Source organism: Scylla paramamosain, chromosome 30, assembly GCF_035594125.1.
Source record: "Scylla paramamosain isolate STU-SP2022 chromosome 30, ASM3559412v1, whole genome shotgun sequence".
Lineage (NCBI taxonomy): Eukaryota > Metazoa > Arthropoda > Malacostraca > Decapoda > Portunidae > Scylla > Scylla paramamosain.
The window spans coordinates 16,008,276-16,031,614 of NC_087180.1; the positions used below are offsets into that span (position 1 = coordinate 16,008,276).

Consider the following 23,339-nt stretch of genomic DNA (forward strand, 5'->3'; position numbering starts at 1 on the left):
ATCTTTTTGGACCTGCCACAGCATGGTGAATACATTATTTCAACTGCTGCAAATAAGCAAGCCTTAAATGTTGTATTCAGTGGTGTACTGAGGCCTGCAACATTTCAGGCATGCTGATGACTGGTAAGACCAAGCTGGTAGTTGGGTGGCCATTTGAGATTATCCTCCAAGCTCCTTCCTGGACCTTGTCAAGCAGCATGAGGCATAGCTAGGGTGCTCAATAAAAGGGAGACTCCAGTACAACAGCAAAGAGAGAATCTGGACCTTGTACCACATCAGCTCATGCTGCTGCTGTTCAGGAGCCACAGGATCATATAAAGCAAGGCTGGCTTCCCTGATCTTGTCCTGTGAAGCTGCTGTGTTTGTTGTCTTGAAGATTAATTTTGAGTAATAAGTGACCCCAACACTCCTCTTGGTGGTGATGACAAAAGGCTTAAGTTCACTGAGGTAAACACCGGAGAACAGAAAACCAAGGACAACACACAGACCCCAAGGTAAAGTCAAGATGAAAGCAAAATCAACCTGCCGTGCCCCCTTCACTGTGGTCTGCATCTCTCATTTTGTCTATGTCCTTTGATCTGATGGCAGTCTCCTTATCTGAAAGTTCTCAGCAGATCAGAGGACTTGAGATTGAGGGAAAACAGTAGGCGCAGTGGAAGAGAGAACACAGCAAATTAATGTGCCATTGTACTGGTAATGACAGCTTTCTTCAGTGCATTGCAGTGATGCTGCTTGGCCAAAAGACCCATCCTGATGAACTGATCATCTAGTTGGTCCCAACTTTGTCCACTTCAAGTCTTCTCAGCTTCATACTATTTCTTCCGTGAGGGCAGCACACCACATCCAGTTAAAGGCACCTTCTGTATCAAGCAACAAAGCCAATGTGGTTGTCCCCTGATCCAGGCAATCCTGCATTCACAATGAACAACAAATGTAAATGCAGGTTAGCAGCCAAGCTGCCCTTCCTGAAACTTAACCACCAGGAATGTGTCAGATGATTCTGGCCAAGGTGTGCCATGAATCCTGCACCAATAACATCCTTGAGTACTTCACTTGTCACTGACTGGAGAGAAATTGTGTTGATGGTCCTCATCCTGTCTTGTTGCTTTCCTTGTGTACAGAAACCGAGACTCGGTCTCCAATTGCACAGCCGTGTGTAACCCTGGATGCAGGTGTCAGTGCATATCTTGACAAGTGATGCACTGGGTCCATAGCAGTGTTACAGTAGGTGAGGACATGGCTGTCCAGAGCCACAATCTTGGCCACTTCAAGATTCATCACAGCTGCATCTCTGGTGTGACGAGACAGGTCAACTTGTCTCCAGTAACTTGACTATTGGGAGTGGTCCAGTGATGGTGATATTTTCTGAGAAAGGGTGAACTAAAAGGCTAAATATGTAAAATACATATGCTATTCTCAATGGAAAGAGAATTCAATAAGCAGGTACTATTCCATCTTGAATGATTTTATTTAAAGTAAGAAAAGTATGTTACCTTTTATTTAAGTCTTTAAATGGTTTGTGAACAAGCAGGGAAGATTTAAGAGTGTGTTCAGTGAAAAATCACCCATACCAAACAACTGTGGACTTCCTCAAAGACTCTGTCAAACTGACTTTAATATAATGAAGCAAGAAGTTCTTGTTGCTTCCAGTTAAATTTTGATGTGTGTGATGATAGTGTAAGCATATCAAGTGATTCATGAAAGTAACAATACATCTCCTGGTTTTGCATTATGTTTAAATCTATCCAAGCATATAGTAATTTAAGGCACATTCACTTAATTAATTTTAGTTACATTACTAGTCCAGCCAGCACCCAGAAAATCATCTAAACAGCAGCTGTAAGAGGGAATATAGCCAGTGACGTAACCCATGGCAGGACACTCATGATAACTGGAATCTGACACGTTACTAAACAGACTGAGATGACCAACCAAGACCCGAGTGAATTATGGTCGACCTTGACTGTCCTGCTGCAACACTAAGACCTGCCGTGACTTAGCAATGGCTGGAGGAAACCCAGATGAAGATATAAGATGAGCAAACAGGAAAATGACAACAGGAAATTAAAAGATTACTTGAAAATATATGGAAGACAAAGGAAATTGACATCAAAGTAGAAAATAACTTAGAAATGAAGGTAAAAACAGAATGTATCAATAGAAAACCATAAATTTGATTACTGAAAATTAATATAGATTGCTGATAAGACATGAGAGACTTTTAGATACATGGATGAGGAAATTGGCAGGATCATATAAGAAAATCACCTGGAGATGAAGATAAAACAGAACTTATCACAAGAAATAGTGGAAATTCAATTACTGAACCTATATTGATGATAAAATAACACATGACTAGCTTTTAAAGTATATGGATGAGAAAATGATGAGATAATATTATAATTTGATCACTAGACTGTGAAAAAAAATATTGAGGATACATGAAATTAAAACTAAATCAGTGATAAATCTGCCACAGCTGTATATGAAGGAGAATGAATAAAATAAAATAAAACTTTAAAAAAAAAAATAACAAAAAAGAGCAAAACAAACTACACTACCAGAAAACATGGAAGCCTAATACTTGATAAATGCTATGGAAGAATAGTTACAAGTTGTGCATAGATAAAATAAAAAAATGTATATACATCGTCAACATCAGCTTCTTTCACCAGCATTGAAATCAGTGAGGAGGAGGAGGAGGAGGATAACGATGATTAAACAATATAAACAAAGAACCGCTCATAATTCTCTCTCTCTCTCTCTCTCTCTCTCTCTCTCTCTCTCTCTCTCAAGATACTTTTCACTGATCCACAGAAGTAAAAGCCAATGATATGAACACGAGAGAGAGAGAGAGAGAGAGAGAGAGAGAGAGAGAGAGAGAGAGAGAGAGAGAGAGAGAGAGAGAGAGACTAACTAGCAAAACACACCGAATAATTAGCAAAATCAAAACAAACGGCCTTTGGAACACACCAACACAAACCTCAACACTTTATGGCACTCCAATATCGTTATGTTCCTAAGGTAGCCAGCAGGTTCTCGGTCGGGCAGCAAAGAAGCAGAGACGCCCACTCTCACCCGGGGCTGAGTTCCTTCTGTACACTTCCCTGTGTAATGTGAATAATGGCGCCTCGTGACGAACTAGTGGCTCGCTATTGGCTGAGGTTTACTGTGTGGTAGCCTGCCATTGGTCCAGAGAGACATGCTTTGACTGGCTGACGTATAGATAGATTTTTCTTGCCCGCGAAAAATACAGTTAACCAAACACAATGCATGTAAATTAAGTCATGGTCATGTAAAGGTACCATAACAATGTTTACGGTAATGGATAATTCGATAAAACAAAACGCAAAATTGTAAAACTAACCACACAAACATTTTTTAGATCACTTTACTTCATCTTGAGTCGAAATCTCGAGTGCCTGAGGACGTCGTGTTTTAAGTGTGGGTGTCCTCGTAGGAGTGTAGGTGACTGGGATGGACTGGAGGAGGAGATGATGGTAGTGAATAAAGGAAAGGAAGGGTAGATGTAGATACGGAGACAGAACCGTATGTGTGTAGTGTAGGCTCTTTATAGTGGGACACACACACACACACACACGAAGGAAGGGCTGAAAGAATACGGAGACAAGACCAGACGATTATAGTTAAAGCACTGTATACTACTACTACTACTACTAATAATAATAATAATAATAATAATAATACCACCACACACCTGTAAGACGGGCGGGGGCGCAGCGAGGTGTAGGTGTGCAGGAGATCAGGACATTCGACGAAGGCGGTGCCGTCGGTAAGGTCCAGCCAACCCGGGTCATCCTCCTCGTCTTCGGGGTGGAAGCGAGGGGGTGGGGCCAGCAGGGGGCCGCGACCCCCGCCAATTGACCCGAGGGAAGGGTCGAGGTAGCGGGTTGCCTCCTCGTCGTCGTCGGCGATCACCTTCACCTCGGGCACCAGCGCGGCGGCCATCGCTCACTCCCACATCCTGCAAACATCGGAACGCTGTAGCTTGTTGGTAATTTTACTCTGCTGCCACTACTTTCTACTGTGTTAGTCTACTGGTGCTGTTTTTCCTCCTGCTTCTACTATGTGGTCGTGTTGTTACTGTAATAGTGCCGTTTTCTCGCCCGTTTCTACCGTGTTACTCTACTGTTGCTACTTTCCCGCCTGTTTCTATCGTATTCTAGTTATATGACTACTAGCGCTACTCTCCCGCCTGCTTCTACCGTGTTCTCGTGATGTTACTCTGATAGTGCTCTTTTTCCAGCCTGATTCAACTGTGCTCCTCTACTGGTGCTTCTTTCCCGCCTGTTTCTACCGTGTTCTGGTGATGTTATTCTCCTTATGTTCTTTTATCCGCCTGTTTCTACTGTGTTCTCGTGGTATAACTTGACCAGTGTTGATTTCTCACCTTTCTCTCCTGTGTCCGGTGATGTTACTCTGTTAGCGTTACTTTTCTGTCTGTTTCTACCCTGTTCTTATGATGTACTGGCACTGAGCTTTGGTGTACAGGCAGCCTGCGTGACTAGACTTTGAGTGGAAGGGAAACATTTGCGTGGATAATGCGAACTCATAGAGGCTGACTCAGTAAAATATAAAATATGCATTTCGTGTGTGTGTGTGTGTGTGTGTGTGTGTGTGTGTGTGTGTGTGTGTGTGTGTGGTAGAAACAAAAGCGCAATATACAGAATCTAAGAACACTGACAGATGTCTCAAAGATTGTCTGTAGTTTATAGATGATACCTTGGATTCCTTTGCATTGAAAAAAAATATGTATCTAGTCCAAACACTCTTACTATCTTAATTCCACGTCTTTAGCCAACTTGCTCCCATTCTTCCTTCAGACTCAAAGTAATACTAGGAAAATTCTAACCTGGTATAAACTTAAGGTAGTGAAAAAACAAAACTGAATATGCTAAAGTTTTTTTTTTTTTTACCTGAACACTTCTATACTGTCAAAATAATTCACCAGTTTATCATTTTTTTTTTTTTCATGCCTTCCTAATACCAGGTTGCCGTTTTCCCAGACACCTCTTACCAGACCATTAAAATTCTCCTCACCCAGACGAGTGAACACATCAGACACAATCCACCAGGCTCTCCATTCAATTAAAGCAGCATTACGCATCCCCACCTCCCCATGCTCATTTCATCACGCTCACATCTCCGCCATCCTCTGCTTTAACAGGTCAACCCCTTTAACAACCTACGCACGAGGCTCACTCTACCTAACATATGCAAGGCAAGTCCCCTCCTTATTAAGAGCGGTATAAACTCCACGAAGTTCTTCCACCGACACTAACTTGCTGGAAGGGGAAACTTCAGTGCCTTCCCTTGTAGTGATATGTTTAGCTTTCCCTGCAAGTTTATTTTATCAAGTGGTGGCGGAGGAAAGAGTAAAGCCTCCAGGTGTGAGAAGATTGATTTTCAGCGCAGTTCAGAGGGGAAAAGTACAATTTTGATCAAAGGAAGCGAAACTGACGTAGCTTTTTGGAACTGAGGCCTGAAGGGTGAAGGGAAAAAAAAACTGAGTATTGATTAAGTTAGAAGATTGATTTCCAGCACATTTTTCAGCACAATTCATAGCGAGAAAAGTGCAATTTTGATTAAAGGAAGCAATACTAACGTAGCATTTTGGAACTGAAGACTGAGTGATGAAAAAAAAAAAAGAGAACAATGATTTAGTAAGGAGATTGACTTCCAACAATTCTCGGCACAATATAGAACGAAAAGTGTGCAATTTTAACTAAGGAAAACACCACTAACGTAACATTCTGGAAACTGAAGAGCCTGAGGAGTGATGGAAGATAAGACAAAAAAAAAACATACACTTAGTTAGTCAGTTGAATGCCAATATTTCTGACTACATAGCTGGGCATTATACGATTCTGTATAAATGGGGTAATTTTTATGAGGTCCGAGGGGGGATCTGGCACGCGTCCGAGTAGAAATGTAGAAATAATGAGCCTGAGAAAGTGGTGGCCAGCGGTGCCTGAAATCAGAGACGAGTGTAATTGGTTCTGTAAAAGAGAGGAACTGTGTACTGGATTAGGTAGTTAATATGAGGACAACAAAAAGAAGATATATTATACCCACCAACCGCCTCTCTCTCTCTCTCTCTCTCTCTCTCTCTCTCTCTCTCTCTCTCTCTCTCTCTCTCTCTCTCTCTCTCTCTCTCTCTCTCTCTCTCTCACCTGGAGCAGGCGGACGTCAGGTGAAGGGTTGGCTAAAGTCCCGTTGAAAGCACATCATCGGAATCCTGCGAAAAGAAGAAATGGTTAGAATATCAATTTTCACTGTTGCCCCTTCCTTCGCGGCATCTCCCTCCATGATGTCTCCTTTACTCCTTCACCCTTTCACTCATACGATCATTATCAACAAGAGAATACATGTCCTCCTTCATGATGTCTATCCTTCAACCCTTTACTTACTTTATCACTTACGATCTAGCAACAAGAGAATACCTGGACATAACGATCCTTTACCGCCGTCACTACCACGTTACCATCAAATTCCTATTCAGCCAAAGTCGATAACTACCAATTTCCGCCCCATCAAAGTAGCCCCAGTTGCCTTGTTTGTCTTCACTCCTTGACGGTCTCTTGGTGGCGTGCAGTAGTGGTGAGGGAAGACAGTGATAGCGAACATTAAGCATACTGACTGACGCAAGAGATCATTACTACTGGTTGCCTTTTCTATATTATTACTATTATTATTTATTTATTTTTTTTTTTTTTGGTAGTTAGAAGAGTTATAGACACGTTAATTTGCCTTTCAGAAGCATCATCAACATTTTTTTTTTTTATCACGTTTACTTGTTGTAGTCGACTTGTGTATCTGTGACAAACTGTGAGGTTTATGAGCGCCATCTATGTAACACTTCCATAACACAAGTACCTCTTTAATACAGGATTAAAAAAAAAAATAGTTTCTACATTACAAATTCAGCAAAGATATCCAGCTACATAATTAATTAAGGAAAACATTTTATCAGTTATATACTCATTAGGGTAGAACATTAGATAAAACTCCTATATATATTTCGTTTCGGTAAATGATGATGCCAAAATATTTTCCATCCTTCTTTATCTGCGAGCTCCTCATTCACGTATTTGCTGTTCAGATACCCAAAGGCCAGTCAAGTATCTATTTTAAACGGACGTTGCCGCATTTAATTTCCTTCACCGGCAACGACCAGACTAAAACTTTTCCCTCCCTCCTCACACGCAGTAAGTTTTCACACTGTTATTTATAATGTTCCATTCCCCAAGGCCAGGCAAGTCTTTATATCACACGCACACTATTACTTGCATTTCGTTTTTTTTTTTTCTTTATCTTTTTCTTACATTCTTTTTATCTTCAGTAACCCTCCATACTCCCAAACTAACTGTCAGTATTCCTTAAGGTTATTCAAGTATTTATATCAAGCTAATATTACAGGCATTTTCATTTCTTCCCTTTCTTTTTACCTGCATTTTTTAACTGTTTATATTTCCAGAAGCTACATGTGTATTCAATTATGTATATCACTAGAAATTCTGCCTTTCTTTCCCCTTTCTTTCTTAATTATTTATCCACAGTGGGTCTTCACACTCTCGTATTAACTGCCAATATTCCCCAAGATTACTCTAGTATTTATATCACACGTTAGGTTAGGTTAGGTTAGGGTACATTATTACAAGCATTTTCTTCCTTTTCCTTTACCTACATCCTTTATCCATAGTGGCCCTTCATACTCCTATGTTTACTCTTCATAATCCCAGAGGAAATATTTAACTTTAGCGAACCCGTAAGAAAGAAAGAGAAGCTGAAGACCAAAGAAGATTCCCAAAGTGTGTGTGAACGTGTGCGTGTGAACGTGTGTGTGTGTGAGTGTGTGTGTGACTTTGCACTTGGCGAAGCTGAGAGACGATACTCAAACTGTTTACTTTTCTTGTCGAGGCATTTCTGAATAAACCGCGAGTCTTACTTGGCGTGTGATAATGCAGGTAAGACCATATTTAGCATCCTTAATAGAGGGTGAGGTTACGAGTGACTAGGAAGAGGAGGAGGAGAAGGATGATAATGATGAGTATGATAGAAGAAGTAGGATAATGATAAGTATGATAGGAAGAATAGAATGATGATGATTATGTTGGTGTAAATTACAAGTTGAAGGATGAGCAGAGTGAAAAAAATTAAAACACAGTCTCTTACTCTTCCAAATGTATTAGTGTGATGGGCGTGACGAAGTGAGAGTGAAGGAGAGTGAAGGGTGGTGATAGCGAGGCGGCAAGGGACGTAGGAGATGAAGGAAGGAAGGAAGGAATGATGAAGGAAAGGATAAAGAGGATGAGAAGGAGTGGGGCTGATTTATTGACAAGGCAATATCACAGGAGAGAATAAGCTTCAAGGAAACATGTCATAGTATCTCTCTCTCTCTCTCTCTCTCTCTCTCTCTCTCTCTCTCTCTCTCTCTCTCTCTCTCTCTCTCTCTGGTATTATTTGTTTCCATAACTGCCCTTTTTTTTTCCTATCTCTCAGATTCCACGTAAAAAAATAAAGGGAATTAATTGTGATCACTACTTTTCTTTTTCTGTACCTATTTTTTTCTACATTTCCGAGTAAAGAGTAAAAGGAAAATACTGCTAACATCCTCTCTCTCTCTCTCTCTCTCTCTCTCTCCTCTCTCTCTCCTCTCTCTCTCCTCTCTCTCTCTCTCTCTCTCTCTCCTTTACTTAATCTTTTGGTGTGTTTTCTCTTTTTCTCTTTATTTTTTACCAGATCAGCCCACGTAGCTAAAAAGATCTCCCCTCTTCTCTATCTTTTCTTTCTCTTATTTTTCTCCATCTTTTTCTTTCTCTTATTTTATCTTAAGTCCCTTCTCATATTTCCTTTCCCCCTTCCCTCTCTATCCCTCCCTCTCCTTCCTTTCATCATCTTCGTATCTTTCTCTCCATCACTCCTGTCTTTCAATCTGACCCATTATTTCCCTTTATCATCAGCTAATCTTCCTCTCCCTCCCTCTCTCCACTCTCCAGCACCTCCCTGTCTCCCTGTCTCCTCGCCTTTCTCCCAAGCCATTCTCTCCCCTTCATCTCTCGTCTCAAGATATCATCAACACTGTTCATCAGCTTCTATCTATAGCCAAGCCGAGGGGAGACCCAAATACTTCCATGATAAGAGTGATAGCTGTGTAAAAATACCGTCTGGCAATGGAGTGAAGGAGAAAAGTGAGTGAGAGAAGGAGAGGAAGGAGATGAAGAGGTGGATATTCTTAAGTCTCCACTACAGCTTCTGAGAGCGTCCGTTTTCTTTGGAGGATTCGAGGGGAGGGTTAGTTATTTAAGGAGTTCGATTTTTTTTTTTTTTACGTGTTTATTCATCTAACTCCTAAAGCTTCATAAAATAGTCTAGTGGGAGTGTAAAGTGTGATTTTTTAAAAGGGAAACTGATGAGAAATTGATTGATTCAGTAGTTTAATCATTTGAGTATGTGGTTCTTACTTTTAGGTTCATTAAAATCTTCTAATTCCTAAGTAATGATAGCTATTCAGAGAGAAGTACTCTGATAAAATGGTCTAGTGAGAGTCTGAAGTATGATTTAAAAGGGAAACTGATAAAAAATAGATTGATCCAGTAGTTTAATAATCTGAGTACCTGTTTTTTTTTTTTACTTTAAGGTTCATTAACGCTCGTACGAAAAAAAAATTATCTCAAGAAAAGTAAAAAAAAAAAAAAAAAGAAAAAAAAGAATAGAATAAAAATGTCACCTGAATTCAGCATGACCTAAGAATACAGTGAAGTCGATTAGTTTCTCTCTGTGCCTGATGGAATAGGGGCGAGTATGAGGTTACACTCTTCAAAGGGACACTGATGAAAAGAAAATATTGATAGAGTGAGTAGTTTAATTACTCGAGTGCCTGAAGTTTTAATTTTGGGTTAATTATAATCTACTGCTCAGGTGAAATGATGACAGTGACCCGAGAAAGGTAAAAGGAATGATAAAAAGTCACCTAAATTCTATGTAACCTAAGACATTTTGCACGAGAGGAGGAAAGTGAAGAGAATTCAATGTAAATTACAAGTTACATCTCTTTCAACATTTCCTATTTTGATATTAAGTTTCTTCTCTGTCTGTCTCCTTTTCTTTCTGTCTGTCTGTATGTCTGCCTGCCGTCTGTCTGTCTATCTGTCCGTCTGTCTGTTTAGGTTATCATATCAGACAGACAAGTGGGTACTCAGGTAATGGAAGACAGATGGGATTCTCTCTCTCTCTCTCTCTCTCTCTCTCTCTCTCTCTCTCTCTCTCTCTCTCTCTCGTCCAATCACCCTCGCGTACATTTCCCGACGTGAATGGTTACGAGGATACGTGACCCAAGAAGTTAAGCATTCGCATTTTACTTACTGCCGCCAAGAGAGAGAGAGAGAGAGAGAGAGAGAGAGAGAGAGAGAGAGAGAGAGAGAGAGAGAGAGAGGACCGCGCGCTCTGACCCTCTTTTCGAGAATAGTGAAAGTAACCCACTAAGAGAGAAGGATGGTAAAAACAAGATCAAATCGCGAACACTAAAAAGCTGAAAGAAAAATGACTCAACACGGGATATGATTTATGGAGTGATTGTGAGGGATTATTGCCTGGGAGGAGGAGGAGGAGGAGGAGGAGGAGGAGGAGGAGGAGGAGGAGGAGGCAGGAGCAGGAGGAGGCAGGAGGCTAAGGAAGGTGAGAGGGGCATAGAAGATGGTGAGAGAGAGAGAGAGAGAGAGAGAGAGAGAGAGAAACCTTGATTAATAATAAGAATAATCCCCTATACGTGGTCCATATGGAAAAAAAAGTAAAATGAATTCGTAAAAGGATTACAGGAGGAGGAGGAGGAGGAGGAGGAGGAGGAGGAGGAGGAGGAGGAGGAGGAACAAATAAAAAACAAGATGAAAAACACTACTACTACTACTACTACTACTATTGTCACTATTACTACTACTACTACTACTCCAACTAAACCAACAAATGGATTAATAAACAAACAAAAATAAAGATAAAAACAAAGCTAATCGGGTCCGTTGTAAAAATAAGGCATCAAAAACATTACCTGGCAATCTATTCCCTGAGTTCCCATTGGCTAGAACACGAAGCCCAAGAGCCAATCAGCGAACAGGACGGGAATGAACCATCAAAGTCATCAACTAATCAAAGAACTGAAACTCCTGACGAAGGGAAGGGAGAAAAAATAAATAAATATGGATTACTTTCAATATTTCCTTAAAAAAATAGGAAGAAATGGGAGGGAAAATGTATGGATGGGATGATCTTCACTATTAAATCATCATCATCACCATCATCATTGCATTCAGACGTTCACCATATTCTTAATAAAAAAATGTGAGACAAATGTAAATGCGCCTACCTTCACTATTAAATATTACATCATCACCATCATTATCAACACCATCACCGTAATTATTATTCCCATCATTATCAATGCATTAAGATTTTCACCATTTCCTTAATAAAAAAAAGGGTGGGAAAAAAGGGAAACAAAGTATGGAAGGGTTTATCTTCACCATTACATAAAGTACATCACCATCATCACCATCATCATCATCATTATCACTACATTCAAAATCTCACCATATTCCTAATCAAAACGAGAAATGAAAAAAAAAAATGTGTAGATGCAGTTACCTTTAGTATTACGTAAGGTACATCATCACCATCATCATCATTACCATCATCACCATCATTGCTTTCAGACCGTCCTCTTTTGATGGTGCAAACACTGACACCGGGATTATTAAAGATGATAAGGAGGAGTGAGAGGTCAGGGTTGTGAGAGGTGAGTGTGCAGTGATGCTGGGAGAGGTGAGAGATGATGTGGCAGGGAGAGAGAGAGAGAGAGAGAGAGAGAGAGAGAGAGAGAGAGAGAGAGAGAGAGAGAGAGAGAGAGAGAGAGAGAGAGAGAGAGAGAGAGAGAGAGAGAGAGAGAGAGAGAGAGAGAGACGGATAGACAGGTAGACACAAACAGAAAAAAGTAAATATATAATAAGAAATAGATAAATATGTAAAGGAGAAAAAGAAAGAAGGGGAGACAGACCCCCAACAACAAACACACGAGCATACACACGAACACACGCAGCGGGATTCGAACACAGGCGAGCTAAATCTCAACCCAAGGACTTTACCACGGAGCAAGACAAGCGATGAAGGAAGAGGAGGAGGAGGAGGAAGAAGAGGAGGAGGAGGAGGCGGGCTCGAGCAGCAAAAATCTCCCGGCAGTATTATCTGAATGTCAACCTTGCGACGCTTAATATGTCAGCACGAATTCACAATTTCATTAACCTGCCGTAATGTGCAAAGGTTCCTCGGCGGTGGCAGCAAAAAAAAAAAAAAAGAAAAAAAAAAAAAAAAAAAATACGTGGTGTCACAAGTGAGGCGAGAATCGAGGCCCAGTTATATTGTATTTCAAAGCAGGAAAAAGGCTGTAGTCTCCTGTTTATAATGTCATCGCTCCCTCGCTGGCCGTGTGAAGTATTAACAGTGTTTCAATAGACTGTGTTTCGCAAGCGTGATGATCTGTGTGTATATTATAGAACGTACATACGAGGAGAGAGAGAGAGAGAAATAAAGGGGGAGAACAGGAAGAAAAACAGATATAGAAGAAAGAGACAGGGTGAATGGGGATAAAGAATAGAAGAATATGATAATACAGAGAAGTTAGAATTAATACGAGAAAAGATAAATATAGAAGGACTTGAATTACTATTTACCTATGCCTCCAAGTAGTAGTAGTAATAGAAGTAGAAGTAGAAGTAGTAATAGCAGTAGTAGTAGCCGCATATTCTCTTATCCATGAACTGACTCATAGCACCATATAAAGAAATAAAGTGATTAACACAATAAATCTAAATATAGACAAGTATAGGAAGCAAAACTCGAACACATGACAGCTTACAGAGACAAGCTGGTACAAAGACTCCTGCATTAGTGTCAGCGTTTCACAAAGGCCGCAGGACATTGCTGACATTCACAAGAGGATGTAAAGAGACACACACTCTGCATCCTCTCCCTACTCTGAGCTGCGGGTGGCGCCATCTGTGGGAGTGGTGAGAGCTGTCCTCTTGTCACGTACAGGGGAAAAAAAAAAATTGAGTTCCTTCAGTGTTTTTGAATTAGATCAGTAAGTGTCCGTCATGCTTTGGGAACTGAAGGAGTGGTGGGAAAACTCGTACTGTACCTTATGTAGCTTCTGGTAGGGAAATATTGTGGTCTTTTACTGTTTTATATTTTTTAAGGCTTTTTTTTTATTTACTTTCCATTTTTTTTCTTTTTTTTTTTTTGTATCGTGGGGACTTATAGCAAAAACGACTTCTGTTACTGTTACTGCTACTACTTCTACTACTACTACTACTTAGTGAACCTTGTATTTTCTTCCAGTATTCTTGCCCTTAGTCATAAACCCTCTTACATAAAAAAAACTACCAAAAACTACTACTACTACTACCACTAAACCACCACCATTACTCAATCAACACCATCACTACAACAAACCGCACCATCAATCATCACAACACACAGAAAACACCAGCACCACTACCACCACCATAACCACCACCACCACCACCACCTCCACCACCTCTAATAAGTATCACCTTTCTCGCCACAGTCACCGGCATGGGAATTGGACGCGGGACAGCCTGTACCGGGGGAAGGCAAGGCAGGAGGAACAGTGGTGGCAGGGAGGTGGCAGGGGAAGGAAGGGAAGAAAGAAATGAAGGGAAAGAAGGCTAGAGACTTGGGAGGATTCTAGTTGTCCCTTCCACAATTCCTTCCACGCCCTCCTCCTCCTCCTCCTCTAGTCTCCGTGACCTCACCTACAAAGGAACACAAAGGAAGGACTAAAAAAGCAAATGTCTTGGTCCTTACGAGGCTGTTTGCAATAAAAGTTACTATCTGATCTAATGTAAAAGATGTAGGGTAGTAAAGTGAGGCTTGGTAGTAGTAGTAGTAGTAGTAGTAAGCACCATTTAGTTTCTTGTTTAATTTTGTTTCCATGTTTGTCTGCTTCTTGTTTTGTTTACATATTTGTTTGTTTTTACGCCTCCTTAATGCCGATGAAACAAAAACAACAATTTTCGGAAGATCCCTCTTGACTGCTTTCACTAACACAAAAAACAACACGGACACAAACACCTTTCTTCCACACCTCAACCCTCAATTCACAACACACACCTCTTCACACCTATTCACATTCAAAACTCCGCTGAAAGAAGCTTCAATACAAAACACAAACACATTATCATATTCATTTCAGGCTGCTTTCCTCCATATCCTCTTTTTTCCAGTAATATTCATTCAGCCGCCTAATGCAGTATGTGCTTTCAATTTCGCTGTCTAATCTCCAATCACATGAGTATTCAAGGACTTTTATTTTCATGTTCTCTCTGATCACCTGCAGAATCACTTCCTTAATTGGGATTTCGCTTCACTTTGCGCGTCACGATTCTATATTAATTCCTGGACGCAGACAATTGGACTGACGGACAGACAGACAAAGAAGGGAACAAAGGCAGGCAGACAGGTACAGACAGGCAAACAGACGTAGAGATAAGCGACCTGACAAAAAAAATAGGCAATATGAACAAACATATAAGCAAAAAGACGAAAGAACAGGCGGATAAATTCAGAGAGATGGATAGGCAAACAGGCATAATAATAGAATGAAAGGTAGAGAGAGAGACGGCAAGACAAAAAGATAGGTGAACAGACAGAAATACAGACAAAAAAGGTAGGCAAAGACAAAGGCATACAGTGAGACAGACAAAGACAGGCAGATAGACAGGCAGAAAGACAGAAAAACAGACAAAAAGGTAAACAGATAGACAGACACACAAAAAGATAGACAATCAGAGAAAAACGTAGACGAGCAAAGACAGACAGAGAAGCATACAAAAAAAAGACAGACAGACAGGACGACAGACAAAACGAGACACACAGACAGCCAGACAGACAGAACTAATACACTTAGAGAGCTCAGCAGATTTGCAGCGAAAGAAACAACAAACTAACTTAAAATCACAATGAATTACTGCCAATCAAAAGAAGAGAAAAGAAAACGAGAGACACACACACACACACACACACACACACTCTCTGAGGACTCGGCTGACATTCTCCCTGCAGACACACTCCCTCTCTCTATCCTCCCCCCTCTCCCTTGCAGGCAGAGCATCAGCCGTAGGATACCTCCCTCGCCATCGCGTCTTTAAGCTCCTCCTCTCCTCTGCCCCCCCTCCCAAATCCTTCCCCCTCACCCCCCCATTTCCATCTCCAGGTATTCCCCTTGCAGGCATCCCCAATTTGCAAATGTCTGCAGCAGGAAGCTTGAGGAGGCGCGACGCAGCGAAGGAGGAGGATGATGACCGTGGTTAGTTAGGGATAATTGTGATGCAGGAGGTGGAGTAGGAGATTGAGGAGAAGAAGGAGGAGGAGGAGGAGGAGGAGGAGGAGGAGGAGGAGGAGGAGGAGGAGGAGGAGGAGGAGGAGTATTGTAATTACTATTAGTCTACTGACACCAATATCACTCCCACCAATACAACAACACTAACAATAACAATAACAATGGCAATGAGAGGTAGTAGTGGGTGTTGTCATCGTCCTAGTGATGGTGGTGGTGGTGGTGGCGGTGGTGGTGGACAGGCCCAGGTGGAAGCAATGTTAAGTCACAGGTAATTAGGTGGAAGCGCCGAGCAGCCGCGTGTCCCTTCAGGTGCACGCCTCTTAATTAATCCAGGTAACGAGCTACCGGTTACGTGATTGGCTGGCGTCCCCAAAAGCTTGTTTTTTACTTTTTTTTTCATTCTACAAGCTTATTTTCTTGTCACAACCACTTTTAAACTAATTGTCCAACTGCTTTTTTTAGGTAAGCTCCAAATTAGTCTTTTTTTATTTTTTCTTACAGTCTTATTAGTCTTATTTTCTTATTTCTTACTACAATAACTTTTTATAACACTGCTTATAGTTTTCCTCTAAAATACGACTTAAAAATTTCCTTTCCTTCAATAATCTTGTTTTCTAGACACGATTAGGTTTTAACAAGGGTCCCCATCGTTTTTCATTTACATACGATTCAACATTAGCATTTCTTACAACTGCATACTCAGAGGACTAAATATCTTACTTATTTTCACTTTACAGCTTTATTTCCTTAACAAAGTCACATTTCATCACGTTTCCAAGCGGTTTAATTTCAAGCATAACACAAAATAACCTTCTACAATTGTATGTCAAAAGGCCCAACATTCCACTATTTTTCCACTATCTTACTGTCTCAAAAAAAAATCCCGTTTTAACATATTTCTACCTTCCTTTCGAAATAACCCCGAAATAGCATTCATTACAACTACGTGCTTCCAAGACTCAAAATTTCCTTATTTTTCCCCGCTAGAATCTCATTTTCTCAATATATTCACGTCTTAACATATTCCCACGTTCCTTTCCTCCTGAACACAACCCAAGATGAGTTTCGTTGCGGTTTCATTCACTCGAGACTCAAACGTTTATCCCTAGACATGCGAGACGTTTTCGAGTCGTCCCCCTTTAGTATTCAGGCAGGCGTTAAGAACATTTATTTGAGGGATGGATTGCTTTGTTTCCTCGAACGCGGCACGGAGGAGGAGGGAGTGTGGTGGTGAAATCTGGGCGGGGCTGTGGTGGCGCAAACTAGTGTGGCTGAGGGATGGTGCTCTGTATGGTTGAGAGGAAATGTTAATACGGTGAAGCAACACTAATGCTAATGAGATGGAGTTGTATGACCCTACCCTTTCCTACCCTCCTCCTCTCCTCCTCCTCCTCCTTCTCCTCGTTGCTCTGTTCCTGTTCTGTTCTTTCTCGTAGTTTTGTTCCATTGAGGCACCGGCTTAGGCAAAATGTCCTCATTGTACATAGCTAGATATGTTCTTTTTTATGTAATCCTCCTCCTCCCTCTTGCTTCCGCTGTTTCTATCCTGTTCTCCCACATGTAGTTTATTAAAATACTCTTTACCACATGTCGTTCACCAAAAGTCTTTATTTTAGCAGTAATGAATCTGTTTCTTTATGTAATCCCTCTCCTCCTCCTCCTCCTCCTCATCATCATCATCATCATCATCATCATCATTCTGTATTTCAATCCTGTTCTCCCACACACACATAGTTAATTAAATACATAGTTCAAAGTTCACAAATACCATCCTTACAGATTGGTATAAAATCCGTAATTGTTTTTTAGCTTTCCTTGTTAACTTCCTAACTGTCATAACCATTTAATTATACTGAGGCCTTAAATCCTCTTTCCCTGCCTTTAATCTCTTATATATACTTCTTTGTTTTCAGTCCTATGCAGTATTTTAACCTACCAGCTATCCACTCAGGGTCATTCTTCCGTGACCCCATTGTTCTATAAGGAATATTAACTGTTTCCTAGTATCTGTTGTCTATGCACTCCAGTGTAATCCTCCTCCAGCTCCATTGTGACACGTTCTCTCCCACGCACTGTTGGTAATCCGTAGTTCAGACAGCCTTGTTATACACCAGTAAAGCTTCTATTATGTTCTTATGTATGATTTTTCTTGTGTGTGTTTTTTTTTTTAATATTCTCTTATATTTTTGTTATTGTTGGTAGTCTCCATGATTCTGTTCTTTATTTACTGTTTTCTTGGGATTTAGTAAACTGTTATCTGTCGTATTTCCTTCCTGTTAAACCCTCATAATATAAAAAAAAAAAAAAAATAAAAAAAACATCATCTATTTTTAGTATCAGCCATATTACTCATTTCTTTCTTACACCTTATTTACTCAACTTTTCTATCGCTTTTCCTTCCCTTTATTTTCCTCTTCAGGCACCCTTCACTCTCCTCCCGCCGACCTCCTCATCTCCATCTCATTCCCAGCTTCCATCATCGCAGTACATCCTCCCTCATCTCCCTGCCTCAGCCTCTATAATCCCCAAGCTTCACCCCAAGCTCCTCTAATCTTCCTATCCCTCCATCACGGAAACAACCCCCCATTTCCCCCCTCCCCCCATCTCCTCGTCCTTCCCATTCCCCTCTCACGACGTCCTGTGTATTTACGTGGTTCTGTTCTCCCTTTTTATCGCATCTCCTTTCACGCCTCTAGTTTGTTTCTTATTTTTATTCTATTTTCTATTTATTATTTCTCCATTTCTTCTTTTTCTTCCTTCCCATTCTCCTTTTCACGAACTCTTGTGTATCTGCGTGTTTATCTTCTCCCCCTTTTTTTTTTATCGCATCTTCTTTCACGCCTGTAGTTTGTTTCTTATTTTTATTCTATTTCTTATTCATCATTCCCATTTCACGATATTCGGTGTACGTATTTCTGTTCCGCCTTTTATCGCATCTTCCTTCACTTCCTCTCATTCGTTTCTCATTCCTATCTATTTCTTGTGCAAGACATCTCGTATTCCCTCACTTCCTCTGGCAACATCTCAGCTTGCCTCACTGTGTCTCTCTGTCTCTTTCTCTCTCTCTCTCTCCCTTGCAGCTTCTCTAATTACTCATCACTCTTTTCCTCTCCTTCATTTATCCCCGCCATGTTCTTTTCTTCATTATCTGCTGCTTCGTGTTAACTTTATTCATGCTGGCAGGGTAATTTTCCAGCCTCACTCATCGCTCTCCTCCCTCATTTCGTTTTAATCAAGAAGTAGCGTATGAATAAGGACGGGGGAGGATTCAAGGTAAAGGAATGTATAGATGGAACGAAGGATTATAAATGATATGAAAGGGGAGATATTAATGCAAAACTACGTGATAGGAATTGATGATGTGTTGTAGAGGAAATTGGAAAGACAGAGAGGAAGGAGTATCTGGTAATGGAATATAAAGAAGGAAAGATGGCGAGGGATGTGAAAGGCGAGATGTTAATGGAAAAGTACCTAATAGAAATTGATGTTGTAGATGTAGAGAGGATACTACTACTTCCTCCAGCCGGCGCCATATGACCACGATGCTGCGGCGCCTTCACTGTTTTAAATCAATCATATTAATAGTGCTTCTCCTCACAGGCTCCTTTAACTATTCACCCAAACATTAATATCATTACTATTATATTTTATCATTGTTGCTTCTCCTCACAGATCCCTCACTTTTCCTCTAAACATCATCATTATCATCATCATTATTTCTCCTTACAAACTCTCTCACCTTCTCGTCCTCTCCCTTGTCCTTCACGACCTACGAGTGGCTGGAACTGGAAAGGTAGGTACCACTCCTTAGAAGAGAGAGAGAGAGAGAGAGAGAGAGAGAGAGAGAGAGAGAGAGAGAGAGAGAGAGAGAGAGAGAGAGAGAGAACCCTTATGAGATCGCGGCGCCAGAGTTCGTAGAGCATAACTTGGAAGCGATTGAAACCCTCTCCCGCTACACTGGCTTACGGGAACCCGCTGACCTTGAACCTTCTGCAGGGAACGCGCGCTGCAGTGTTAAGGCGTCCCTAATTCATCTTTCCACCTCACCTACGTCTCCAATACTTGTCTGTCCCAGTTCGCGGTGACAAAGTTTCTTATATCTGTTTTCTAACCACCTGTAACTATTTTGGTGTGATGCAAGAGTGTCTTTTGATCATAATTAATTTACCTGCTCGTTCTCGTTTTCTGTACTTGTCTGTTTTAGTTCGCGGTGATAAAGTTTCTTGTCTATCTATCTATCCTCCCTCTGTCACTATTACAATACAATATTACTCCATCACATTGATCTCTTCGTTCTTATACTTCATTTTCCTCCTTCCATTGGCAACGATGACACTTCTAATTATCTCTCTATCCATCTTTAACTCTCTATAACGATTTCTGTACGGGGTAGATGCATCTTTTAACAATACATTCATATATTCCTTTCTACCTCCTACACTTGTCTATTCCAATTCACAGTAACAAATATTTCGGGTCCGTCTCCACCACTTTCATTTCTAGGAGGGTCACTATCAACCTCTCCTGTCTCCAGCACTATATAGGACGCCAGGCGGACATCGAAGGTAGATCCAATGCCATTCGAAAGTGCCTTGGATCCAACCTGTACAAGTATGGAAGCATGAGAGAGAGAGAGAGAGAGAGAGAGAGAGAGAGAGAGAGAGAGAGAGAGAGAGAGAGAGAGAGAGAGATATTAAGAGTAAGGTTGGATCTGTAAAACGCATGATGAGGGAAAGACTGATAACAATGAAGGAAAGGAAGAACAGCAAGAACAAGAACATAAACAAGAACAAGAATAACAAGAACAGGACCAGTAACAACAAAAACAACACCAACAACAACAACAACAACAACAACAACAAAAAGAGTGCTTAATAGAATTTACCTACTAATATTCACCTAATCTATAACACTACATTAATAATTACAAAACACTAATATATATATATACATTTTTTTTGACTACCATTCTCATCAACACTTTCATTTATTTATTTATTTTTTTCATGTGTGGGTATTAACATTTCAGTTTAACATTCATGAGAGACACAGACGCGAGCTGAAATAAATGAACAAGCTTTGGTAAGTCATCAGCACGAGAGTCATTATGTCATAGTGTATTGTAGGTGACAGAGAGAGAGAGAGAGACAGACAGACAGACAGACAGACAGACAGACAGACAGACAGACAGACAGACAGACAGACAGACAGACAGACAGACAGACACCCATTGTGTTGCCTATACACACGCAACAAACAGCGCAACACAAACAAAAGAGATACAAACTCTGACAATGTCTGTGTTAGTAGCGTTGGCAGAAACTCCATAAAGCGTGCCCCCACTCTCTCTCTCTCTCTCTCTCTCTCTCTCTCTCTCTCTCTCTCTCTCTCTCTCTCTCTCTGGGAAATGGATAAGTTTACAATAACATATCCAAAAATTAAAGCCATTGACGTGAAAAAACTAGAATAAGAAAAGGTAACAAAAGCAATTAATTACTACCTTCCCCACTCTCTCTCTCTCTCTCTCTCTCTCTCTCTCTCTCTCTCTCTCTCTCTCTCTCTCTCTCTCTCTCTCTCTCTCTCTCTCTCTCTCTCTCTCTTCACATAGTTACCTGTACGACACAAAATATAGTATACGATGAGGAGCTGATGAAAAAAAGTTAAATGGATACCCCTTGATACTCTTCACCAGGAGTCTAAGAGGCTTACAACGCGGCCACTTAATGAATCACGCGATGGGCAAAGTTTGGCGAGACACGCGATGGGGATCAAGTGGGAGAAGCAACGCTGCCTGAATACAAGGAGCGGAGAGACGGCACAAGTTTTGGGGCACAGAGTTAGAATAGACACTGCTAACGAGTGATACTAAGAGGGAGACTAAAGGAAAAGAACTTAGAGAAAAAAAAAGAAAAATAGAAATACTCGTAAGTATGTGTCTAGAAATAACTGGCCAATTGTAGTTTCTCGAATAGGATGTTGATTCGCTTTTAAATTCACTCATTCATTCATTCTTTCCCAACTAAGAAAACTAGTTAAAAAAAAGTCTAATTCGGTTCTAGAAATATCTTATTATTCCTCTTTTCGTGAGTTCAAGTCAAAGGGAGGTAGCAAAAAATGTTTAAGATTCATTCAGATCATTAATTTTATTGCTGGTTACGTTAGGTTAGCTAAGTTAGGCAAATATTCATTGAGATCATTAAATTGACTGCTTCTAGGCTACAGTGTTCCAAGGTACTGCTACCATAAATACACTAGAAACCCAAAGAGCACTACTTCCTCTCCAAGCCAATCATTACTATTCTACTAAACCCACAATAATCTACACACAAATCTTTCAGTGGATGTTTATGTCGCAAGAAGGTGGATGAACGGGATGGATGGACGAAGACAGTGTTAAGACAGTGTTGCAGGGTTTACCAGTGGAAAGGATGGACGAGAGTTTGGTGTCGTCTTCAAATTGTGCAATTCTCGCCCTTCACACCCCAACGTTAGACTCTGACTGGTTCATTTCCTTTTCCCGGCGAGTAATTTCCCGGTTTTTGATGCGTCAAGATGGAGTGGTCCCTTCTCACGAGTTATTTACGGGGATTTTGCATATCTGTTCACTTGCTTCGCTTATTTTGCTGTTCTTTTTTATGTTCTTAATCGTTTCTCGTCTTTAGAATTTCTCCAACTGTATTTGTTTATTTTATCTCATTTTTTTTTTCTTCTTTATAACTCCTTCAACTGAATATATTTATTTATTTATCCATACATTCATTACATTTCTCATTTTCAACCATCCATTCTTTATAATTTTTCATTTTTCCGTATATATTTTTTTTTTTTTTTTTTTGTGTGTGTGTCAGCAGTAATGCCATTTTTATCAACCGGAACGTGATATAATTTGCATATTTGTACACATCACATCCATTACTCCATACCATCCCTTTAACACACACATACACACATACCCTGTCCTTCAGTCATTAACAGTCAACTAAACGCATTAATTCCAGATTGCACTTATCTTCACAACACCAATGCTATCCTGCTAACCAGACACTTACATATGCGTGACATTATTTATCTACGTCGTGATCACCGCTCCATATGATTTGCTTAATAACTGCTCTGGTGCTGACAAATATGAAAGCATTACTCAGCCGTGTCACGCGGGCAATGGGCGGGAGAGTGTTGTTTAATAGCGCAGGACTGGCAGGGTGGAGGGAAGCGAGGTTGGACTGCTGGTGGAAAAAAACAGGGAGGCAAATTAAGCTCATATTCAAAACAACAATAATATGAGGAGATTCTGTCCTTTCGTCCGTCTGTTTGTCTGAATGTCTGTGATTCTCTCTCTGGATAGATGGATGGTTGGGTGGTTGGGTGGATCTCTCTCTCTCTCTCTCTCTCTCTCTCTCTCTCTCTCTCTCTCTCTCTCTCTCTCTCTCTCTCTCTCTCTCTCTCTCTCTCTCTCATTAACTGCTAATTGTATTATCAGCCTTGCAACTTGAGTAAAAAGAGAACAAGAAAGAGAAGCATTATCATCAGCGAGAGAGAGAGAGAGAGAGAGAGAGAGAGAGAGAGAGAGAGAGAGAGAGAGAGAGAGAGAGAGAGAGAGAGAGAGAGAGAGAGAGAGAGAGAGAGAGAGAGGGTGGGTGGGGAGAGGGAGTAGAAACCGAGATAAATAAATAAATAAAAAGAGAGACAAATGAGTTAACGAAAAGCATTTTTAACTCGAAACAAAAAGTAAAAATGTGAAGCTAATATAACGAAAGAGAAAGAAAAGTCTCTCTCTCTCTCTCTCTCTCTCTCTCTCTCTCTCTCTCTCTCTCTCTCACGGTAATACCAGTACGGGAAGGCACGTACACAGCAGTTTGACCCAAGAATCACCAGGAGTTTACCGTCTGTCGTGCAGTTTCCCCCAGCA

General features: G+C 40.7%; 2 long non-coding RNA genes across 3 annotated transcripts in view; both read right to left on the reverse strand.

Moving 5' to 3' along the window:
- The window catches only part of LOC135116121 (uncharacterized), a 141,109-nt gene extending 137,510 nt beyond the window's left edge, over positions 1 to 3,599 (reverse strand). The window contains exon 1 of one of the 2 annotated variants that reach the window (XR_010276163.1): positions 2,984 to 3,599. This is a non-coding gene — a long non-coding RNA (uncharacterized LOC135116121). Of the gene's footprint in view, positions 1 to 2,973 lie in introns of both variants that reach the window. The other variant, XR_010276164.1, reaches the window with a different exon arrangement.
- Positions 3,600 to 3,689: 90 nt separating this feature from the next.
- LOC135115909 (uncharacterized) overlaps positions 3,690 to 23,339 on the reverse strand; it is a 106,728-nt gene continuing 87,078 nt past the window's right edge. The window contains exons 3-4 of the long non-coding RNA XR_010276099.1: positions 6,195 to 6,259; positions 3,690 to 3,985 (exon numbers count right to left, since the gene is read on the reverse strand). This is a non-coding gene — a long non-coding RNA (uncharacterized LOC135115909). The remainder of the gene's footprint in view (positions 3,986 to 6,194; positions 6,260 to 23,339) is intronic.